Source organism: Mytilus edulis, chromosome 1, assembly GCF_963676685.1.
Source record: "Mytilus edulis chromosome 1, xbMytEdul2.2, whole genome shotgun sequence".
Taxonomy (NCBI): domain Eukaryota; kingdom Metazoa; phylum Mollusca; class Bivalvia; order Mytilida; family Mytilidae; genus Mytilus; species Mytilus edulis.
In genome coordinates, this window is record NC_092344.1 from 40373341 (window position 1) to 40385855 (window position 12515).

General features: G+C 31.2%; 1 pseudogene; it reads left to right on the forward strand.

The window, feature by feature from the left end:
- On the forward strand, positions 1–11328 carry LOC139514974 (uncharacterized; annotated as a pseudogene).
- Positions 11329–12515: the final 1187 nt, after the last annotated feature.

Here is a 12515-nt window from a genome sequence, read left to right on the forward strand (position 1 = left end):
ATGGGCGAATCCCAACGAGTACAATGGATACTATCTATGCCAGCTTTTGCAGACTATAACAGTACCATGCAAGATCTCAATGGTGTTGGATACTGTTATAGTGATCAGCATAAAAATGCTACGCGTGCAAGGAAACAACGAGACAGGGTAGACACTGTTGCGATTCTTAAGTACCTTAGTGAAAGAAATCCTTTTTCTAATGATGTTTACTTATAAATATTGAAACAAAGCGGAAAGTATTGGAAATCAAAACTGTTAAAATTGATAAAAGGCGAAAAACTTTTGAGTTATAGTTGCAAGAAGTCAAACCAATCAATTACATTGTCAGAAAAACCTAAGACAAATTCAGATTAAGAGTGAGGGTTTTCAGCATGTCCTTGATGGTGGATAACTGTTGTAGCAACTCCCTTGGATGCTTGAAGGCATTACACAAAAGTATATTGATCATGTAATCAGAAAGTAGAAAGACCCTGTTATTGTTTTGACAGTTTTCAAAAACTTCCTTCAATTAAAGATATACTATTGAACACATTTGCGTAGAACAAATCACATCATTTTGCCGAATATCAATTTCACCTCTTCTATTCCTTGCAAGACTAAAAATGAAGTTTTCATGTCAAACAGTCATAACAAACAAGCTCTTATTAACAAGCTTTGTGACAGCTAAAGGATAATGACGTACGATGTAAAAATGCAACTGATAATGCAGATCTTTTTATTGTGCTAACGGCAGTAGATTGTGCTTTGTTTTCAGAAGTGGTAGTTATTGGTGAAGATACAGATATATTAGTGTTACATGTACTTATTCATCCTGTTAATCAGCAGCGTAAAAGGGTTGTTTTTAAATCTGATAAAATGTCTCTCAACAAAAAAATGAAAATATGGAAAATGCAAGTCTTAGGGAGGATGTTTGTAATTTGTTGCCTTTTTTGCATTCTACATCTACGCTTTTTTGAGTAGGGAAAGGACTTGCATTAAAAAAAACCAAGAATATCTGAAAATGCAAGGTCAAGTTATCATAAATAATGATTCAATAAAGCAGATATCATCAAAGCAGAAGAAGAAGCGCTCACATGTTTATTTTGAGGTCTTTCCTTTTGAAGATTTAAGGAATCAACATTCTTCACTCAAGATTAATTACTGGAAACAAACCAACATCAGATTCAGGCAAATTTCAAAGTTTCAAAGTGTAATATCAGTGCCAAAAATGGATGTCAGAAGAAGTTGACATAGATCCTTCAGACTGTGGTTGGAAAATCAAAAGTAGATTTTTTTCTGGAACTTCCTCCTGCACCTTATAAACTTCTTTACATTATTAGAGACAACTGTCAGCAAAAGTGTGTCACCAAATGATGTGTCTGTAAAAAAAAATGGTCTTCTGTTGAACGTAGAATGCGGTGAATGTCATGGTTTGAATGGTTTTAATTCTGTGCCCATTGCTGAGACTGGCCTAACTGATGAATAGATATTTATTTTATACAGAAAACTGTGAAATATTCTTTAAAACAATGTTTCCATGTATTTTGTTATTTACTTTTTGATCATCAAACTATTTTGGTCAATTAGAATTTTTCCCTCTCATTATACATGTTATGCATGGTCAACAAATCTTTGATTTTCGCTTTAAACATCGAGTTGGTTAAAATAGTATGAGTAAAAGAATTGCAGTTTTTCATATAAAGAATATAAATTGATTTTCACTAACATCTTAATTGGTTTTATGAAAAACTTATTTTATCAGATTTTTCCCGTTTTTGACGAATTTTTTTCACCCAATTTCAGTTATTTTCATATTTGTTTAATAATGAATTTTGTTTGATCTGATTATTAGTATAATAAGATTTGCATTTTTACTATTTTGGAATGATTTAATAACCGTTAAAACTCCAAATGGGTGTTTTCCAGTTTATAACGATTTCTGGATGATTTTGCAATATTTTACCCAAAATCATCATTTACCCTATTAAAAATTGCTGTTAAATTTTAAAATGATCAAAACAAGGTTTGTGTCTTTTTTGGGAATATCAAATGAACTTCTATTACCATTTTTTATATTTTTCCTGTCTGTTTTTGTAATCAACTCACGCTTTGTGAATCTCAAATTCCAACAAAAATCTGATGTTTTCACCTAAAAGGAGTAGGTTCACCTTTTTGGCCCAAAAATATAACAGTTTTACAAAATTGTGAAAATGTAATCTTTTAGCTATTTACTGGAAAGAAGAATGCTTCTGCTACATAAATATGGGCTGTTTTTGACAATACGGTGCACATATATCGGATACTAGCATCATTAATCATGCTAAATTACTGAAATCTTCTCAATTTTAGCATTTTAGTAAATTTTTAGACGGTTTCCGTCTTAAATGAATGTGGTCGCATTCGTGTTCATTCATAATATTGAAATCTAAGTTGTATTTGGTTTGAAAAGATAATCTTCTAAAATAAATGTTGAACAAGCTTTTCCCAGTTTTTCACTATTTTTGACAAATTTTGCTATTTTTCTCCCAAAAAATCAATTTTCCCACTCTAATATCTTGGTAGACTTTTAGTATGTTGCAAAGAAAGCCTTTTAGAATTGAAAAATACCAAAACAAATTCTGTTTCAATTTTTTTTTTTTTTTTTAGGTCAAATGCTATGTTGAATAGACTATTAGAAGAAGCATCTTCTGTAGACTTTAGATTTGGTATTTTGGCGTCACACATATTACATGTATTAAACATATTTGAAAATAAAGTAGCCTTCTCGATAGTCCTCTTTTTCTACTTAATACTTCATTCAATCTGTGCAACCGTTTAACAAATATTTTTATTATATTTTTTTGTTTGTTATTTCTTAAACCACTTATGAATGCTTACCAGCAAGGGTTCAAACTTATGTTGACTTAAATTTGATCACTGGTGAGTCGTGGTACTGCAATATTAGTGTAGTCTGGAATAATGAATTTCATATGACATTTATCAAAATATCTGTATTTCTGTGAATAAATTACAATTCTAGCAAAATTTTGATACCAATTCTCAGTAAAATGTTTATTTGATGAATTGGACATCATTTTTTTTTACATCATCGAGAACTGGTCAGGTTGTAATCGAAGTTGGAACAATGCTAGTATGTGAAACAAACATACCAAAGAACTACAAATAGAGTCAACTTTGACGAAACAAAAGGTCAGAAGCTAATTTGAAAGTTTTTGTCGGTAAAACGTAAAAAGCAGTGTAAAATTATCGAGCACTGGTCAGGAGAGTGACTTGCATATTTTTTTTTATTGATATTTTTTATTGACATATTGTCTATTTTAAAAAAAAATCAGATTAAATACCAGATTTTATAAATCTTACTTGAACATAATTATAATAAGTGAATCTATTTACCTCATTTACTGTTATAAGATAAATCAGCAATCTAATTACAAATTAAATGTACAATGTTTATAAAACAATGCCTTCTACATTTATTTAATCCTTTATCCCTGCATTGAATAATTCTATAAGTTTATATGTTTTTTTTTTTTATTTTGAGAAACTGCGACAGCATGTGAAAGAAACAACAGGTATTCATTCACATTTAAAATCATGTTCAATGATGACTACAAAAATAAGGATTGTCTGAATATAATGAGTGATTATGAGGATCAAATAATTGAATTACACACAAAGGCATATTGTTATTATGTAATCATAGTTTTACAATACAGCCAGGAATCATCCACGTTTTATATTAGTAATTCCGGTATTTTTACACTGCCTATAGAAAGTATATATAAGCCGGACTCGTTGGGACAGTGTTGAACTTGAAAACTGTTTTAAGAAGAAAGAATAAAAATGACAACGTCAAATCAAATAATAAAGCCTATGAAGAGTTGTTGTTGCTTTTTGTAAAAGCCTTGGTACAAATAGCGGTAGATGACATCACGAACACTACAGAACCAAAAAGAGACACTGTGCTGAGTCGTATCTTTTCAAAGATTTATGGACAATTTTAGAATATAATGAGTATTAAAGCTGGTTGTCCACTCTTGCTATGAATGAATATAATTAAACCTTTAACATTGAAAAAAGAAAACATATCATATCTTTTTAACAGGAAATACAGATATATTAGATAGGCATAGGATCGATTAGGGTGGACAAATGCTGACCATAGAGAGACTGCAAAATCCAAAAAATATAAGACTTTTACCTTGCCACCATTTTGTAACATCAGTTAGATGTGAACTTTGGCATGACAAGCAAGATCTTTTATAAGTAAGGTTTGTTTTTAACTATTATAGTTTGTTCTTTTTTTACGAGATTTTCATGGGTTGTCCTAAAAAATTGAAGCATCATCAATGTTATTAATAAATTTCTATTTAAAACCAAATTCCCTAAAACTTTAAGGGAGATAATACACATATAAACCATTTGGGTTATCTATTTAAGCTTACAGGGTATAGCAGCTCATATACCATGTAAAATTTACCAATTACAGTGCTAGACCAGACAAAATATGAACTATTGAAAAGAAACAAGCCAAAAAGTTTATGGTGAAGTAAAAAGACAAATTACATCGAAATCATTAATCTAATGATGTGTGAATAAATAATACAAAACAGTCATCAAGCGAAGCGATATGGTTATTATATTATCATAGTTTTACAATACAGTCAGGAATCATCCACTTTTTATATCAAGAATTCTTATTATAACGATTATAATTTCCATTTTATAAGACATTAAACATTGCACTAACAGTAAAGGGAATATCATTTAAATGTATGCCATTCCTCACAGCAAAGGGTGTAAGATCAGCAAGTAAACACAAAGGTAAAGTAACAAATCATAGACGAAACTGACGTTGGTTAGTTGAACTTCCGGTTGCTGGTGAAACTAAGAAAACACTTCAAAAGGACGGAAATATAACCTGATAAATCGATTATCAGGTTATTTGTATGTTGATGTAAAATATCAGCTGCTCGACACAATATAAAGGCCTTTTTGAACTCGTTGTTGCGCTCACTCGACAAAAAAAAGCTTCATATTGTGACAACTTGATAATCGGTACTGAATTGTAGTTTGTAAAAAGAAGTTATAAAGCTTATAAATGCTTTTGTCATAATTGTAAAACTGTCTAAGGGTGAGAGAAAAGACCAGTAATAGAACGATAAACACATAATCGTTCGATGTGTTCACTTGCCAAAAAGGTTCACATTGTGGCTTACATTGTACGATATCAATTTGTAGGAAACCCGATAATCTCTACGTAACTAACACTGATTATTTACAACTACACAATAATTTATGAACACATTATTCTAAAAATTTTATGAATCTAACATAGGGCAGCAGAATCTCTAAACAAGCATGCGAACAGTGAGAAATGATCGGCAAATATAAGAGATCGCGCATCTTCGAAATTATGGACATCTAAGGGACATATCTCTGACTTGACACTCTGATATTTAGTCTACTATTATTACAAAGTTTTTGTGAAGATTTTTTTTTATAACAAACTGTGTCCAGATAGTGTTTCTGCTGAATGGCATTATCACAAAATAAGGTCTGTGTATTTACCAGATGAACAAACTGTTCAAGATGGTGCCTGGGTTGAAGAAACATATAACGAAGATTGGAATATTTGGGTAAATCATAGATATCGATCTTCTTCGTGGAGATTACAACGTATTCTTCTTGACAAAAACAAAACTACGGCGAGCTTTAAGTATCTTATATTTTAAAGAATCCAACCCAACCGGACATTTTGTGTCTTTTTTCAATTAAGATTTTTTGTCAAATAGAAGAACTACCACCGGCAGTAAAAAGTGGACGATCTTTCTCTCTAATACAGGACACTATTAACAAAACTAGGAGACTTTATCCTGGCGAATTTCTTTGTAACAGAACATTAAATTTGAATTGCTTTTTTTACAAATTGTATTGAACTGTAACATTTGTTTGTTTGTCAATGTTAGACGGTATGAATGCTTATAATTTTGCTATTGTATCCTTAAAATTATATATGACTGACGGGTATTATTTGTTCTTGAAATGATTTGAAATGTTCCTCAGTAATATGTGAATAATCAAGTAAATTATATAAAAAATATAAATAAATTTGTTATATAAGGAGCGCCGCTTTCATAATATGGCGAATAGCTGCCGTGGCGGGTAACTTCAAAATTCCAAAAATACTAGAGTGATAATTATTCGCAAGAAATAACAACACAGTAGAGGTATGAATATTTATTATAATTTTACACCATTTTTAACTCAGCACATGAGCGTACAGATTTTAATGGGAAATAAGGATAAAAACCTTGTAATTATTAAACATTTTATGTGTACTTTCAGCAATGTTGCATACTGGAATTGGTGGTAGACAAGTTAATTCCTCTTTAACTGCTCTTACTCAAAGCAGTTCATCATTAAATGATATCTATGTTCCATTGATACTGTTGTAAATATTTACACCATCTGGAATAAGTTTAAAAAATTTAATTATGTAATTTTCATGCCCCACTCAGTCTATATCAAACTATTTAAGCTTGTTACTGAGAATAACCGAAAAAGAACTTTTTCTACTATATTTTCAGCTAAAAAATCTAAAAATGTCATTGTTACAGTATACAGGTATTTTTCCAGGAGTGTTGATGGTGCATGGTAAAAAAGAGGAAGTGGCAGGTCATATGACAGTCTTTAAGGTATATATAATGTGAAAATTCTCAAGTTACTAAGGTTTTCTTTTTTTTCAATTTATAGCTACAGATGTAAATTTGGAAATGGAAAACCAACAAAATTAATATTTTCATAATATCCAATAATATATATGGTGTAGCATTCTACTGTTTTAATTGGATATAACAATTTCGAGTTTCAGAGGTTATTGTATTTACATGTATCCTTAGCTTTGTTTCAACTTCATGTTTATTGAATCAATGTATCAATTTATATGTATAGAGGTGGTCAATTAAAAAAACCATGCTAACATATCATGACGTCACACATAAAACAACCACAGAGGAAGTGCTTCAGCAGACAAAAAGAAAATTTACAAGTTATTCAATGGATATTTCTGTGTCATTTTGATCTCTTGTAGAGAGTAAATATCTCATTGGCAATCATGTACATCTATTTTTTATGTTATAATTCTTGCAAAAAAAAATTAAAAACACACAGAAAGAACATATGGCGCGCATTGAACACTTTTCCCCTAATACATTATTTATATATGTAATATGAAAATTCAGGGCTTTCACTTTGTCAGTACATTAGGTATGGACTTTTAAGATTATATTGACACTCCGACTTCTTCCTAGTTCAATGTGCTACATCTTATCTCTTTATGAAGTGTATTTAGTGATCATAGGCAGATCCAAAAAGGGGGGGGGCTCTGAGGGGCCCCTTTCATAGGAAAAATTTGGTTGAGTATACAGGGTATCACTGAAGCATGACTGGAGCAAACCCCCCCCCCCTTTTCCTCTTTTACAAAAAGTTAAATTTCACTGCACACAATTCAAATCAAACCGGAATTATTTTATTGCTGTACAATCAATTTGATATTTTGAATTACAGGTCACTGTTCCATGATTGGTACAGAAACAGGAAAAATTTTAGGCTTCAGTGTCCGCAGCAAGTATTGTAAAATGTGTGATGAAGCAACCAGAAAAGGAGTACAGGCAAAGACACACGACTGTAGAATGAACTGGGATGGCAGTGCAAAGGCAATGGAGCAAGACATGGTAGTAGAAATGGTTCAAAGTATCAAAAGCAAAGGGACTAATGTTGGTACAATCATAGCCGATGATGATACTACTACAATAGCAAGATTAAGAAAATCTGTTGATCCCAATATCAAAAAAATGTCTGACAAGAATCATGTTAAAAAGAATTTAGCAAACGCACTTGACCAGCTTAAAGCAAAACATAAGAAACTTACACCAAAGGTAATTAAATACTTGATTAACTGCCTTAACTACATGCTGTGCCAAAATCAAGTTACTCTAAAGGAGTAGAGAATGAATTGGAGGCGGTAGGGAGACATCCTTTTGGTGACCACTCATTTTGTGATAAATCATGGTGTTCCCACAAAGAAATGCTTCAAAAAATAATCTTCTTTGCCTTTTGGAAAGCCTTAAAAGGATATACCTCTTCAGACTGATTTGATGGACCTAATGAAAGTATATAAGAAACAGCCAAAAGTTGTCAAAGCTAGGTAGTACCAAGGAAAACGAGAGTTTCAACAAGAGTGTTACATCAAAAGCGATAAAATCTCATTTTTATAGCGGCTCATAAAGTCTGAATGTGAGGGTTGCTGCATCAGTTGCACAAAAAAATGATGGACAGTGCTATTTGATGAAGGGATGAATGTTACTTAATAGCAAGTTATATGGTAAAAAGGAGATGTGGAGTATATGTCATTGAGAAAACACACAAATGATAAAAAGTAAGACATATTGGGGGAAACTCATATCTGGTTGAGTAATATTATAGCTCAACAAAATGATGTTAAAACCTATCTCGTGGTGAAGGAATTAGTTTGAGTATAGATTAATATATTAACATTACGCATAAAACATAATATTTATAGATGGTAAAGAAAAAGATTAATTGCTATATATGTTTTTATCAATATTTGTTTAAGAAAAAAGGTTATTAAGTTGTTTCATACTTCAATTTTTACATAGGAAACAAAGACAGGTTGAAGAGGTCGTCACGAATAATTAAATATTGTAAACATATAATAAGCATACAATTTTAATCAATGTCCACTGCAAACATCATGTTATTGACATTAAGTGGTCTAAAATGTGTGGATAAACAAGTAAATACTTAATAAAAACAATTGAATAAAAAGATATCTGTAATAAAGAAAAGTTACATCTATGATAGTGAAGCTCACAGCACTTCATTTATTGTCAAATGTTTGAATATAAAGATATAGAATAAATATATTTTTCAGGTCTACAACAACATAGGCTTATCTCCAGGTGTTCATACAAAACGACTTGCAATACTTAGAGACCTTCAAGAAAGGAAAAGGAGAGCAAAAAGCATTACCAGGAAAGACAAAATCAGAAGGATCCAGCTACGAAACAAGGTAAAAAATTATTTCAACTGCATTTAAGAAAAAAAAATGAGGGAGATTTATATGTATGTCAGTGGATTCAAAATGACTGGTAAATTGACCACTTATTACTACGCATGTAAGGACTATAAATTTACTTTTCCTGCTCCTACATGTAGGTCTGGTTTACGCTTTATTTCCAGGCGTGATACTCCTTTATACAATTTCGAACGGGTGGTCATGTCATAAATATAAGAGGAAATAGTACTAGATTGTTTCTCATTACCTGAATATAGAAATTTGAGGATCATGGAAAGAATAAAAAGCATTACAAATTCTTTCAACCTTTCAAATGCAACAAATGTTCTAGAAATGAATTTTGCAACTACATTGACATTAGTGTCAAAGTAAACCTAAATAATTATCATTTGACATTATTTATTGTTTTAACAAAGACTAGAATGACTTTCAATGAAATTGTAATTTTTGAAGGGTGAAGAGAAATGCAGTTAAAAGTAAAATCACAAAAATACTGAACTTAGAGGAAGATCAATTGGGAAAGTCCATAATCACATGGCAAAATCAAATAACAAAACGCATCAAAAACGAATGGACAAAAACTGTCATATTCCTGACTTGGTACAGGCATTTTCAAATGTAGAAAATGGTGGATTAAACCTGGTTCTATAGCGCTAACCCTCTCACTTTAATGACAGTCTCATTAATTTCAATTTAAAGAGACGTGTGAGGGCACAAGTTACAGCTTTGAAATTGATTTGCAGGACCACCAAGACATTGTTGAAATTCCTTCAGCACCTGTTCCACCAGAGGGTTACTGCAATATTCCAAATACTGCAAAAATAATTTGCCTTGACTTGGAAACCACTGTTTAGGTATATAATTTATTGTTTTAATGACATAGGTCAATGTTATTGCATGAATACTGGTGAATATAGAGTACATTTCATATTACACAAGCTCAAATGTTAATTACAAATCCAAGTACAATATAAAGATGTATGATATTAATATTCTTGCAATATAACACTTTGACCTATGATAGCAAAGAATAACAAAGTTTTTAAAAATATATATTTTTGTCACTGATTACGATGTTTACATGTAAGATATAAGCTCTGTTTGCACTAGTGCAAAAAAAAGGATTAAAGATACAAGAGGAACTGTCAAACTCATAAATTGAAAATAAACTGACAATGACATCGCTAAAAATGAAAAAGACAAACAGACAAATAATAGTACACAAGAAACAACATGAAAAACTATAAAAACTTAGCAACAGCAACATTCATTAGGATAAAAAATGAGGAGGTTTGGTATAATTGACAATGAGGCTTCTTTATCCACCATGGTTCAAATGAAGTTAATGTAATCAATTAAATGTAAACATGTGACCTTCAACAATAAGCTAAATAACCTGATGCTATAATTCAGTATAATGACTGGTATATACTTTATGAATAGTTTAGACGGGCAGAATTATTAAATGAGTATAAACTGAATTTTTCATATATATTTCTAAAATAGTTCAACTTGAGCAGATTTTCCCTTATATTTGTCTATTTAAAAAAAAAAAGCCAATGACTGGTGGACAGTTGCATGAACCACTTTTCTCTCTGAACACTTGCACTTGGTAATGTACTAAAATTAAAATATTGGTTTTTTTTTTATAGCAAGGGACTCACATGTAACACAGATTGCAGTAGTCAATGGAGAATCTCACTGGACTTCCTATGTAATACCAAAATTACTCATTTTCCAGTGAGATAATAGGTCTTACTACGAGAAATGGACGGATGTTCCACCAAGGAAAAGTTGTGGAGTCTTCAACGATTTCTACAGCATTAGATGGCTTTCTAGAATTTCTTAAAAGTGCAGGTCATAACATTTACCTCACAGGACATAACATCAAGACCTTTGATTGCCACATTTTAATTAATACCCTTAAATCTGTTGGAAAGACTGAAGAATTGAAAAAATGTGTATAATTTGTAGATACCAGGCTGCTTTTTAAAATTAACAATCCAGATCTCAAGTCTTTTAGCCAAGTTCACTTGATAAATAGTCTTATGAATTGCAATTATGATGCACATGATGCACTAGAAGATGTGATTAACCTTCAAAAACTATTGGACTTCTCAAATATTAGAATGGCTGAAAATTATTATAAATTAAGGAATGTATCTCCCTCATGCAAAGCTCTGATTCCTTTCACGGATTTGGCTATACTTTTTGGAACTTTTGGATTATAGCTCTACATCTTTTATATAAGCTTTACATATTTTGGCCACGAGCATCACTGAACAGACATTATTTGTCGAAATGCGCATCTGGTGCAGAAAAATTGGTACCGTTAATGTTATTATCCCTTCATTGGTTTAATTACCGAAAGGGTTTACTTAGATTTCAGATTTTTTGTGATTTTACTATTTAGAAGAAATACTGCAAATAAATGCTTTGACTTTTATCCAAGACGAAGGCTTTGTTTCAGTCTAGGATTCTTTTTTCTTTCTTGTATTCTATCATGACAATCAATTCAAAGAACTGGAATGGAAATTTAAGAGGCACAATGAAACAATTAAGCACCCGAGATCAACCCAGTTTTCAGGTGGGGTTCTTGTTTAGTCGTTAGTTTTTTATGTTGTGTCGTGTGTACTTTTATTTGTTAGTTTGTCTCTTATTTTAGCCATGGTATTGTCACTTTGTTTTCGCTTTTGAGTATGAATGTCCTTCTGATATTATTCGCTTCTCTTTTAAAATGTATAACTTTCAAGATTTAGTTTTAACTGAATTCAAACTGCAAAACCTTTTGATGGTACATGTTCAATTTACTTGCATTTTAGCTATTAAAAAAAAACATACAATAATCTACGATATTCATAATTTTTAAACAACACATATGATGTTATATATATATGTTATATTTGTTATTCTCGTGGGATTTTGTCTATGTGTGTTACATTTTAGTGTTATGCCGTTGTTATCCTCTTATATTTAATGCGTTTCCCTCGGTTATAGTTTGTTACCCCGATTTTGTTTTTTGTCCATGGATTTATGAGTTTTGAACAGCGGTATACTACTGTTGCCTTTATTTATATAGTCTATGGATTAGACACGTTATAAAGATAGTAAACTTTGCTGATTTTTTTTATAATCGCTGCCACTGCTGGTGGAGTTTTAATTCCCCGAGGGTATATATCTCAAGCCCAGTAGTCAGCATTTCTGTGTTGACTATATATTTATCATTGATTTGTTCATAATTTTAAATTAACTGTTATGATAACTTTGAATTTTTGAAATACTAAGGCTTTTCTCCCTTCGGAATACATTACCTAAGCTTCAATGCTCTTCAACTGCGTACTTTATTTTGGCCTTTTTAACATTTTTTGTTTCGAACGTCATTAATGAGTCTTTTGTAGACAAAACGCCCGTCTGGTGTAAATATAAAATTTCATTC